Source organism: Lynx canadensis, chromosome A2 (assembly GCF_007474595.2).
Source record: "Lynx canadensis isolate LIC74 chromosome A2, mLynCan4.pri.v2, whole genome shotgun sequence".
Classification (NCBI taxonomy): domain Eukaryota; kingdom Metazoa; phylum Chordata; class Mammalia; order Carnivora; family Felidae; genus Lynx; species Lynx canadensis.
Window position 1 is genome coordinate 136,038,859 of NC_044304.2, and position 12,553 is coordinate 136,051,411.

Here is a 12,553-nt window from a genome sequence, read left to right on the forward strand (position 1 = left end):
GTCCTTCAGCTGGACCAGGATGTCCCGGTCACTCCTAACCCCCCGACCTGCCCCTGGGGCCTGGACCCCCTGGCTTGAGGGTGCGTCCGGGCAGGTCTTCACCCCACTCCAGGAGTCCAAGCTAGCCAGAGACAGGAAGTGAACCAGTGACAGGAAGCGGGCAAAGACAAAGGGGTTGGGCCACTTGCCTGGGGCAACGCAGGCGCCTCAGTTGCCTGGCAACGCCCAGGACCTTGAGCGACAACCAGGATTCAGTGTTGTAGATGCCCAAACCCAGACTCTCACTGAAGATCTTTGACTGACTGCTACACTGTCAGTCTTACTAGATCAAAAGCCTTTTGGTAGAAACCTACCAACTTTCTTAGAAATAACCCCTTCTCATTCGAGTATAAACCTAATGACTTAAACTCTTGAAAGCTGAGATTTACCCTCCTTATGGCGGAGATGGATCTTCTCCAGGGACCTTGCCCTCCAGCCTATCCCCCACCCTCATTCACATGGTTCACAGGATCTAACACATAGTTAACAGTGACTGAGATCCTTCTATAATCTCAATATCAAACTTACTTTTCAATGCTACCTCTCATATTCCAGCTTACCTTTTCACATCACAAAATTCCAAAAATCCTTCCAACTCACTACACCTACAGTGCACTAATTCTGCAACCTTCACTGACCTTGACCACCGCACTTTGTGTCCACATTTCCCTACTTAAGGAGATTAAATTCCATGGTTAATCATTATCATCACTCCAATGCTTATACCTTCATGTTTGCCCTCAATCTTTTTCTTACTTGCTGCCTAAACCACAGTCCTGGGTATATCTAAAACTCCCATCTAAACTTATCTTTCTTGAGTCACTGAATGTGACTGAAGGAAAAAACAAAGCCACATTGTCTTGTCTCACCTTTAGTTCATGAAGATTCACCTTAAGAAGATTGCCCTACATTCCAGCAATCCTCAAATATTTCTGATTCATTTACACTCACACCTTCCTTAACCATTTCATTATCTTCTTTCCAAAGTCATTCTTGGCTGATGACCTGGTATCCTGATCCATTTAGACAAAAGAATTAATCACAAAAGAAATTTCTACACTCCCAGGACATCTACCCACCTACTTACCAAAAAATATTTTACCTTCTCTTCTGTTCATATTGATGATATGTCCATGTTTCTAGCAAAGGCTAGCACTTCTCCTGTGAACTGGAACCCATCCTCTGTAGCCTGCCCAGGGACATTGCTTCAGCAACCTCTTGCTTTCTCATGTGTCTATAAAGTTTGTCTCTCTGTTAACTAACTCTTATTAGCATAAATACATACTAATATTTGTCCAAACTAAAAACAAACAAAACTGACCACACCTTCCTCCACAACATTCATTGCCTCATTTCTCTCCTTTACAGCAAAACTCCTTAGAGTTGTCTATAATCTTATAATCTCTCTATATCATTTTTCTTCTTCTGTTCCCATAGCAATTCCTATCATTACCTATTTTTTATTGAGTTATAATTGACATAAAACAGTGTATCAGTATCAGGTATACAACATAATGAATTGATATTATGATAGGAAAAGATAGGATAAAATAGGAAGAGAGGAAAAGGATTAGGACCTGAGATCCCTGGGTGGAGAAAGACATATTTTGGAACAAAGTTGGGAGTGCCTGACCACAGCATACCCTGCCCCACCCAGGTGTAAGGCTCCTCTTGAGAAAGTAACACACCACCTACTTCCCCTCAGGTTCCCCTCAGGGATCTGACAAAAGACCTGACTAAAAATAAGTAGTAGACCATAAGACCTATAACCCACAAGGAATGATATGGCCATAGACCATCCCTCATACAAAGGAAACGAGCCAATCAGGAAAGGACCACCCAGCACCTGGAGCTATCAAGCCAGTGAGGGTAGGACCTGAGAAGGAATTAGGGGGGAAGGGAAAAGGGGGGGGGAGGGGTTGACCTGAACCTTATAAAACAAGGACCCTTGCCTACAATCGATGGGCATTCACTTTCTAATATCCCCCTCTCTGTAAAGAGAGTTTTAATACTATTCTTCCTTTCCAATCTTATACTCTAATAAACTTTTGCCTGCTGCTCATTTTGGGTCCACCTCTTCATTCTTCAAAGTAGCGAGACAATGAATCCTGAGTATTAAGGTAAAACAATCCTGCAACAATATTTGTATATACTGCAAAATGATCAACACAGTAACTCTACTTATCATCTGTCATCAAAGTTACAACAAATTTTTTTCTTGTGATCAAGAACTTTTAAGATTCACTCTCTTAGCAACCTTTCTTTTGTTCCCATCCCTCTCAACCAACACTGCTTTAAGTATGATTGACCATGATCTCTAGCATGTGAAATCCCATTGTCATCGCTCAGTTTTTATATTAATCCAGTAGCATTTGACACAGGTTTCAAGGACCATTACTTGCTCCCTGAAACACTGTCTTCACTTGGCTTCTAACATATCACACTTCCCTAGTTTGATTTCTTCCTTTATAACAATTCCTTCTCGGTTTGCTGATTCCTCTTTATCTCCAGTATTGGAGAACCCCAGGGTCAGTCCATCAATAGCTTCATTTTGTGCCCCCCCCCCAATCCTTGGAGTCAGTCATCTTTGAATCTTATCTTTTATACCTACATTTAAATTGCCAGAAAATCCTGTTAACTCTAACTACAAAATATATCCAGAATTCATTTGATTTCTTGCCCTATCCATATTCCCTTCTGGGTGATCTCTCTCATTCAGTCCCATGGCTTTAGGTTATCTATACGTTATCAACTCCAAAATTGAGAGTTCTAATCTGGTCCCCTGTCCTGAATTCTGGACTAGTATATCTATTGCCTATTGATTCTTCTTCCTCAACATGTCGTGTTGCTGCATCAGAGCGCTGGGCATGCACAAGAAAAAGAGTACCTGTTTGTCCTTCAGAAGGGCCTAGATCTCTTTCAGCAAGGCCTTCAATCTGGCAGATCAACCTTCATGAACTCATTCTGAGTGTGAAGGGGTTGAAGCTGGCCAGCTGGGTCTCGGCCTTGCTTTTCTGGCTGTTGTCCATTCCATGCTGAGTGGACTTGCTGTCCCCTTTCCCCTTCCAGTGGGACTCTGTGGTGGGCAAGTGGACTTTTCACTCCTCACTCCTCTGTCATGTCTCCACCCAGATGCCCTCTTTCTCTCACATGGTGGCCTGGGGCCCCACAGTCATTGTCCATGGCACCATTATACTCCACACCTCTGGAATCAGTCTCCTATGCTGTAGCCCTGGTCTCTGGGCCTGCAAGCTGTCCACTGCAATCGGCTTCTCCCCTTATCCAGGGAGATAGCACAACAGTCTGTTTCCCACTCTAGGTGAGTGCCATGGGGCTGGATGTCACCCTACTTCCAGTAACAACTCCTATTGTCAGGGTGGACCATGAATCCTACTGACTTCCTACATGAATGTTACACTTCACATCTCTACCTGACATTCCACTCTGTTACTCTCTTACTTAAAAACAGGTAACTCCATTCTTTAAAAGTCAGGTCAAAAGTTGCTCAGGTCAAAAGTCTTAGCATCATCTTTGACTTCCCCCTTTCTCAATGGCCACATCAGCTAGCTCATAAGTTAGCAAAATCTAAATGTATTGCTTCCAAAATACATGCAGAACTTTACCACTGCTGTCCATGTGGCATAGGCCAACATCATTTCTCTCATTTGTAGTTTTACTTTAGTACTTTATAGCAGAATCCTGACTGGTCTTCATGCTTCTGCTCTTGTATGCCACCTTGCCCCAGTCTATTCTGAACCCAGCAGCCTGAATGATCCAGTTAAAGGGCCTTCAGATGGTTTCATTTGTCTGATAAAAATACTTCAATGATTTCCTAACTCCCTCGCAGTAAAAGCTGAATTTCTTATAATGACCTGGGCCTGTGCAATTTATGACCTCCTCCTTCACACTCCACCCTTTACTTCTCTACCTCAGGTCCTTCTTCTTACTCAAGCTCACATAGCTCCAGCCACCATGGTTTCTCGGTGGCTCCCTGACGCACTAAGCATGTTCCTGTCTCATAGCCTCTGACCTTGTTGCTCTCCTTTCCCGAAGTGCTGTTCCTGCCACCGTAAAGTAAGCTTTGAAAGGGCAGCCACTTTTGAATGCTTTGTTCCAGGCTAATTCTCAACTTCCATAACAAGATTTGCCACACTAAATGCTCAATAAATGTCTGTCAAATGAATGGATAAACATTTGAATAATGATCTCTGCTTCTATCTACCTTTTAAATTCTTGAATGCAACTTTGGACACAGAACTTCTCCTTAATTCCATGGATCAGAGGTAAAAAGCAGGATGTACTGTTTAAACAAGAACTTGAGGGTGGCAGATGGGAGTGTGAACACAGAACTTAATGTGAAACTGGCCCACCAGAAGTAACTGCCAAAATCACAGACCCCAGTCCATCTCCACAGGAGCCTTCAGTAAGCAGCTTCCCGGCCATGAAGAATGCCAATCTCTAATCTATCCTCAGTGTGCTCCTAAAATCAGAAATCTTCAAAGAATAGTACATAGCACTCAAAGCATACAAAAAAAAAAAAAAATCCACTGGGTGGATATCAGAACCTTTTTATACCAATTATTATGTGTTGCTTTGAAAATGATTGTATATGTCTGTATGTTCTGTAATAGACAAGACACATTATACTGTATTATACAGTCTACTGATACATGTTCTGTAATAGACAACATACATTATACTGTATTATACAGTATACTGATATATGCACATAATATATACATAATAACTGATTCTTGTCATGTACTGCTCCAAGTGTTTTGCATAGCTTATCATGTAATCTTCACATAGTCTTGTCGAGCTAAATACTATTTGTATCAACATTTGATAGTGAGGATACTGAGGTGTAGCAAAGTTTAATGACTTGCTCAAGGTTACTGTACTGGCAAGCTGAGAGTTGGTATATAAACTCATATGACATACATTTGAACCCACCCAATCTGACTCCAGAACTTGCCTCGTTAGCCAATATTCCATACTGTCTCTTTCATGAATAGATGAAAACATACCATCTCTGTAAACCCTATTTTTAATGGCTCAGAGGAAAGATTTATTTATTCATTTGAATACATTTGTTGAACTCCTTTCTAGTGCTACATGATGTGGAAGATGTAAGGTGGAGAACAAAACTTGATAATTCTTGACATCAAGTCAATGCACACTAATTCCCACAATGGTTTAGATCAGTGGTTCTTAACCAGGGCAATTTTATCCCCCAGGGAATATTTGGCCATGTTTGGAGATATTTTTGGCTGTCGAGACTGAAGAAGAATACTGCTAAATATTCCACGATGCACAGGGCAACCCTCTACAGGTACTTACCTGGCCCCAAATGTCAATAGTTCCCAGGCTTAGAAACTCTGATCTAGGCTCTATATCATTTCAGAGGAGCAAAGATGAAAAAGATATCTTACATTCTCTGCCTTCAATGAGCTCACTAATGTTTAGTTAACCTCGACCCTTCTAGCCCCCACCACTAAAGAAATTCTTTCTCAGCTATATAAGTTAGTAAGGTCACATGATGTGTACTCTACCTTTAATATTAGCCTAGAGGGAGGGAGTGACAAAGTAGGTTATGGATGGTCGGGGTGATTTCAAATAAAAAAGAACTTTTGGGCTGGGCTTGAAGGATAAGTAGCTTTTCTAGGCTTTCTAATCAAAACTTACCTATAATCATAAAAGTTAATTCATAATAGAGGCACAGGGGTGACTGGGTGGCTCACTCAGTTAAGCGTTCAACTTCAGCTCAGGTCATGATCTCATGGCTTGTGGGTTTGAGCTCTGCATCACAGGCTCTGTGATGACAGCTGGAGCCTGCTTTAGATTCTGTGTCTCTCTCTTTCTGCCCCTCCTTGCTCACACTCTGTCCCTCTCTCCATCTCTCTCTCAAAAATAAACATTAATAAAATTAAAAAAAAATCCACAAGAGGCACAAGCAAAACACCCACGAATCAGGATCATCTAATATTATTTGTGGAACCTTGACCAAGGTTAGCCTGGGATCTGAATCAGGTCCTGAAGGTTGAGTGGAATTTTGATGTGGGACATCTAATAAAAAACTAGACAGAATAGATAATTTTGTATATTTTATAACTGAATTCATGTTGACTGCCCATTTCAGGAAAATGCATACTCTGAAACAGTATTTTGTAGTGCAAGTTTAGTGCAATGGTACTTGATTTAATTGTGACTCGTTGTGAGTTCTCCTAAGTATTTAAAATCTTAGAATGTTGCCAAATTATGAATTACTTTTTATTGTGTCTGGTAATATCTAAGATAGACCACATTTATTCTTCCTTTAAGAAGTTTAACAACAAAAAGACAACTATTTAACACCTATCCAACATTAGGTGAATATTTAAATCTCGACCAGACAGCCATATAAATAGACTATTTTTCTCACTCGTGTGGACAGCTTAGAGGAATACCCTTCTTTATAACTGAAGTCCTTAACCTCCATCTCTCCCTTCTTATCCCAGCCAAACTAGTATGATGGCATAAGGTTGTGCAGATCTAGGCTGCCTCCTTGGAAGAAACAAGTGGGAATGGCCAAACCACGTACTTTGACATAGGTCTGTGACAAAGGAAAAAAGGGCACATTTTTCTAACTTTCAAAGGTACTTTTTTTTTTAATGTTTATTTATTTTTGACAGAGATAAGAGTGCGAGAGGGAGGAGAGACAGACAGAGAGGGAGACACAGAATCTGAAGCAGGCTCCAGGCTCTGAGCTGTCAGCACAGAGCTTGATGTGGGGCTTGAACTTGTGAACTGTGAGATCATGACCTGAGCTGAAGTCGGACACTTAACTGAGACACCCAGGTGCCCCTCAAAGGTATTTCTAATGGGCCAGTAGTGCCTCTGTTTCAGCTCCACTACAAACTCTTCTGAATTTGTTTCCTTGGCTATCTCTCTAAAACTGTAGCTTCTGCTGGCACCAGCTAGTCTCCTGGGGTCTGAGGCTGCACTGCTGTCTTCCAGAAATCCATGGACCATGACTTCACCTGGGCTACTGATCCAGCTTGTTTTAACCTCATTTCCATGCAAAACCGTCCTTCCCAATTTTGATAGAGGTTGCCATCTTTTTGTGTTTTTCTAGCCTTCTATTTTTAGAGTCATTTCTTGTGCCCATTGACTTAGTTTTTCAATTTTCCTTAATGATACATTCCCGAATTACCATCATGGAATACAAACTACAGGGACTTGGGCAATATTCTTAACCTTCCTGAGTTTTTTTTCCCCCCTTTACTTCACAAGCCTGAGAAAATACACGAGAATGAAATTATTCAGTACAGTACCTGATAGAAATGTTGCTTATCAGAATGTTGGGGTTCACCTTCCTTTTCCTTTAGGTTAAAGAAGTAATACTAACCCAGTTTTTTCTTTTGCTATCTTCCATATTCCCTTGGGCTTACTGTTTCAGTCCTGTGCAGACTTTAATGCAAAACTCAACATACACTATGGCTTTTACCACATTTCAAATGATACCAGGTTCACCATTAGTTTCCTAGTTGACTGAAGTGTTCTGGGATTACAGCGGACTGGAGTGTTGTTCAGCAAACATTCACCCTCTTCTCCCTGAAGTGACAAGTTGCTCTCCTCTAACAGAAGCCTATTACCCTCCTGCACTCTTACCATCCTCTGTGAGAACAGGATGCTTAGACAGGCTTGCTTCTGCAGCCTGAGTCTCAGCATGAAACACACATCATGCAGCTCTGAACCCAAGTCTAGCTGCTACTGGGAACCCAGCTGGGCCCAACAGAACCACCACCAAAACTCATGAGTGAGACATATTATTTACTGTTTAAGCCACTGAGACTATGAGATGGTTTATTACCCCAGCAAAAAGCTGATCAGTATAGAAATGGAGAAGGGGCCCTGCAGCTTCTGGCATTTCCTTCACCCAGTTCCCGGGACACATACTCTGGGTTCTATTCCTGGATTCTACATCCCTCCCCTCCCCTAGTTGACCCAGAGCAGCTCAGCCCAGCACTCCACCATCCATCTCTTTTACGATGCAGAATGTTCTTCCTCTTGCCCATGAAACTTGCAAAAACACTTGTCAGCTCCAGAGTGTATATCTCACTTAAAATGTACTTACCTAAGTACATTATCAAGAAATCAAGCCTTTCTCCACAAATAATTATTTTATCAGCTACAAGGAAAAGAATTTTCATTATGTGTTCCATAAGATGAGTGCTTTTTATCCTGCAGTATTTTCTGAGATATTAAGCAAATCTTACTCAAGTTTAGGCAATCACTTTCTTACTTTAAAAGAAATGTCTGATATTTCTTTGCTAAGGAATTGCATTAGTTTCTTATTATTGCTGTCATAATTTACCACACAGTGGCTGAAAACAACACAATTTTTTTACCCCACAGTTCTGGAGATCAGAAGTCCCCAACGGGTTTCTCAGGGCTAAAATTGAGATGCCAGCTTTCTTTTCTGGAGGCTCTCTGGGAGAATCTGTCCCCTTGCCTTTTCTAGGTTTCTGCCTCCCTTTTTCACATGTAAGGAGACTATTTGCATTGGGTCCAAGATAATCTCCCATCTCAAGACCCTTACCCTAATCATATATTTTTTCCTTTTGTAAATTACAATGTTGTGGAAAGGCACTTTTTCATGGTGACCATCCTAACAGGTGTGAGGTGATACCCCATTATGGTTTTGATCTGCATTTCCTTGATGAGAAGTATGTCAAGCACCTATCCATGTACCTGTTGGCCATTTGTGTGTCTTCTTTGGAAAACTGTTTGTACAGTTAGTTCCTCTGGCCAGTTTTTAAGTGGATTGTTAGCTTTCTTTATCTTCAGTTGTATGAGTTATTTATATATATTTGGATATTAACACCTTATCAGATATATGATTTGCAAATATGTTGAGCCATTCTGTAGGTTGCCTTCTCATTTTATTGTTTCTTTTGCTGTGCGGAAACTTTTTAGTTTGATGTAATCCCACTTTTTTATTGAACTGCATGAATACCTGGAACATTAGGGCTACTGATGTATTTTACCTGTCATTTTTTATTGCATATGATAAATGTAGAGATGATTTTGATTTGGTTCAATAGATTTTTTTTTTTTTCAACGTTTATTTATTTTTGGGACAGAGAGAGACAGAGCATGAACGGGGGAGGGGCAGAGAGAGAGGGAGACACAGAATGGGAAACAGGCTCCAGGCTCTGAGCCATCAGCCCAGAGCCCGACGCGGGGCTCGAACTCACGGACCGCGAGATCGTGACCTGGCTGAAGTCGGACGCTCAACCGACTGCGCCACCCAGGCGCCCCCAATAGATTTTAAATTGGTAATTCCTTGTAGAAATGAACTCCACCCTCATTAGTAATATATTTATCCTTCACTAAACTATTATGTTATTTAAATATGTCCTCTATATATGATCATTCATATTTCCCCTCTAGACATAAGTTATAAGTGATTACAGTGTTTTAAAACCTAGACCATTTTACTGACAGAGCTGCTTATGGTACCTTTTCATTTTATTTATTTCTATTTAAATGATGAATAATTGTGAACCATTTATTTAGTCCCTATAGCTAAGAAACATTTCCTCCTATAAACTTACTTCTATTTTTTAATTTTTGCTTTGTTTCTGATTCATAAATAATTATAAATAGGAATTTGGAAGGATTTTGTCCTGGATAAAGATTTAAGGTGATTTTAGGATATTTTATTTGGTACTTACCGTACTTGTAAAAAAAAAAAAAATCTGACTTTTCTTTATAACAAATCTTTAATTCTATAAGATCTTTTCTCTATTGTCAGTCTCCTTGAGTGATCATTTGCCATCTAGTGGACAATATAAGTACTGCTCAGCTTTGTAAGAGGGTTCTGTATGGGTGTATATAGAGATGGAAACTGATTAGAGACATTCTGGTGCAATGTGTGATTTCTATTTGTGTATAAGAGTTCAGATTACATAAGATAAAAATATTTAATATTTCATTTTGTCCTTATATGCTGATATTAGAGATATGTATACTCATCATAGATAAAGTAACATATTGTTCTTATTACACTTAGTATTCAGAAACAGAAAATGAAAAGCTAATTTATAAAAAAGCAAGTAACAATTGTTTAAGAGAACAAGTACTAGTCAGGGAGAGGAGGTGAACCAGTAGATAGGATAGCGGTGAGAAGAACAAGGGATTTAATGAGACAGAAGAGAAAGGGAGAGTGGAGAAGGATACATGGAGAGAAAGGATAATGAAGAGACTGAAAGCAGTAGCAAAGAAGAAAAGAGGGAGCTGGGAAAAGAGGCAACTAGACAAAGTGGAAATGGAAAAGGGTATTAAAAGTTTTCTCAGAAGAAAAGAAAGATGGGATTAAAAATGAGTTGAGAGACAACAGAAATGGTTGCAATGTGCCAGCTATCTAGAAACATCACCTCTCTGATTTCATCTGTCAGAAACCAAGAAAGTGCTCCATAGGTCCTACTTCCTGATTACTATATTAATGTATAGACTTACATCACATATGCATGTGTGATGACTGATGCTTTCCTTTTGCATCTTTCATACTTACAGTTCTCACAATGCAGGGAAATAGTGATTAGGGTTGTGTTTCTTTTACTAGAAACTGATTTCACTTGGGATTTTGTTGGAGTATTCAACCAGTAAGCCCCTACAAGTGTAATCTAGGACACCTGATTGACTTGAACAATTAAGGCAACTGAGATTGTTGGAGAATAATGTTAATCAACAGATACTTTAGACTTCTGTTATTTACAAAGAGAAGTCAGGGGTTCCATTCAACAAATACTTACTGAATTCCTATTATATGTCAGGCATGTGGTAGACATGGCACTGTAAGATGAAAAACATCTTACTGTCCAGTGAGATTTTTAGTTAAATGGAGAGGTTATAGATTGAAAGTCTCTTATCTTTCTTCTTTAAGAATTATGTTTTACCTTATATGAGTCTCCATGCTTTGTGTGATAGGCAGAATTAATAAGATGACTCCAAGTGACCCCTGCCCTGAATGTGGATGGCATGTGTAAATATGGTAAGATAGCATTTCTGTGATTATGTTACCTTAAATGCAAAAGGGAGCTTATTCTTTTTGAGCTTGATCTAATCACATGAGTCATTTAAATCTAGATCTAGAGGTCAGACACAGAAGTCAGAGATGTAAGTATGAGAAATATTTGATGAGAGGGAAATCCTCTTATTGGCTTTAAAGATGAAGGGGGCCATGTGGCAAGAATGTGAGAGTAGCCTCTAGGATCTGAGGGCATCCCCTAACCAAGAGCCAGCAAGAAATAGGGACCTTAGTCTTAAAGACACTAACCACTGAGTTTTTTCAGCATCTATATGAGCTTGGAAGAAACCCCTGAGCACCAGGTAAGAATACAGCTTGTGAATATCTTGATTTGAGACGCAAAGTAGAAAAGGATAGAGAAATATGGGGCGCCTGGGTGGCTCAGTCAGTTAAGCATCCCACTTCGGCTTGGGTCATGATTTCGCAGTTCATGGGTTTGAGCCCCAACCTGGTCTCTGTGCTGACAGCTCAGAGCCTGGAGTCTGCTTTGGATTCTGTGTTTCTCTCTCTCTCTGCCCCTCCCCACTCACGCTCTCTCTCTCTCAAAAATAAATAAGCATAAAAATTTTTGTTTAAAAAAATTAAAAATAAATACAAATAAAAAAAGAGGGGATATAGAATATACTATTGTAAGATTTCTTATGCTATATGTGAAGCGGTATAACATTATTGAAAGACTGTGATGAGGTGTGTGTGTGTGTGTGTGTGTGTGTGTGTGTGTGTATTATATCTAGGAACAAACACAAAATTAAAAAAATAGATAATCTAACCAAAAAGTCAATAGTGGAGATAAGATGTCATAAAAATACATATGCAGTCATTCCAAAAGAAGGTAGGAAAAGAGGGAAAAGGCCCAAAAAAGTGAGGATAAGTAGAGAACAAGTAACATATGGCAGATTTAAATTTAAACATATCAATAATTCGTTAAATATAAAGGTTCTAAACACCCAATCAAAAGGCAGAGAAAATCACTATCAGACAAAAAAGCAAAATCCAATTCTATACTATCTATGAAACACCTACTTTAAACTGAGGGTTGATGGGGGGTGGGAGGGAGGGGAGAGTGGATGATGGGTACTGAGGAGGGCACCTGTTGGGATGAGCACTGGGTGTTGTATGGAAACCAATCTGACAATAAATTTCATATATTGAAAAAAATAAAAATAAAAAAATAAAACACCTACTTTAAAACAAGGACAAAGAGGGATTAAAAATGAAACAAAATGATATGCCATATAAACACTAGTTGAAAGAAAATTAGATTAGCTATATCAATATTAGATGAAGTAGATTTAGAACAAGAAATATTACCAGGAATAAAGAAGGACATTGCATAATGACATGGGTTCATATAATGAAGAAAATATCCAACCCTAAACATGTATGTATATAGTAACAGAGCTTCAAAATACATTAAGTAAAATTGATATGATACAACTA

The 12,553-nt window shown here is 39.6% G+C and overlaps 1 pseudogene; it reads left to right on the forward strand.

Annotated features, from left to right (window-relative positions):
• The first annotated feature begins 19 nt into the window (after positions 1 to 19).
• LOC115501831 overlaps positions 20 to 12,553 on the forward strand; it is a 122,127-nt pseudogene continuing 109,593 nt past the window's right edge.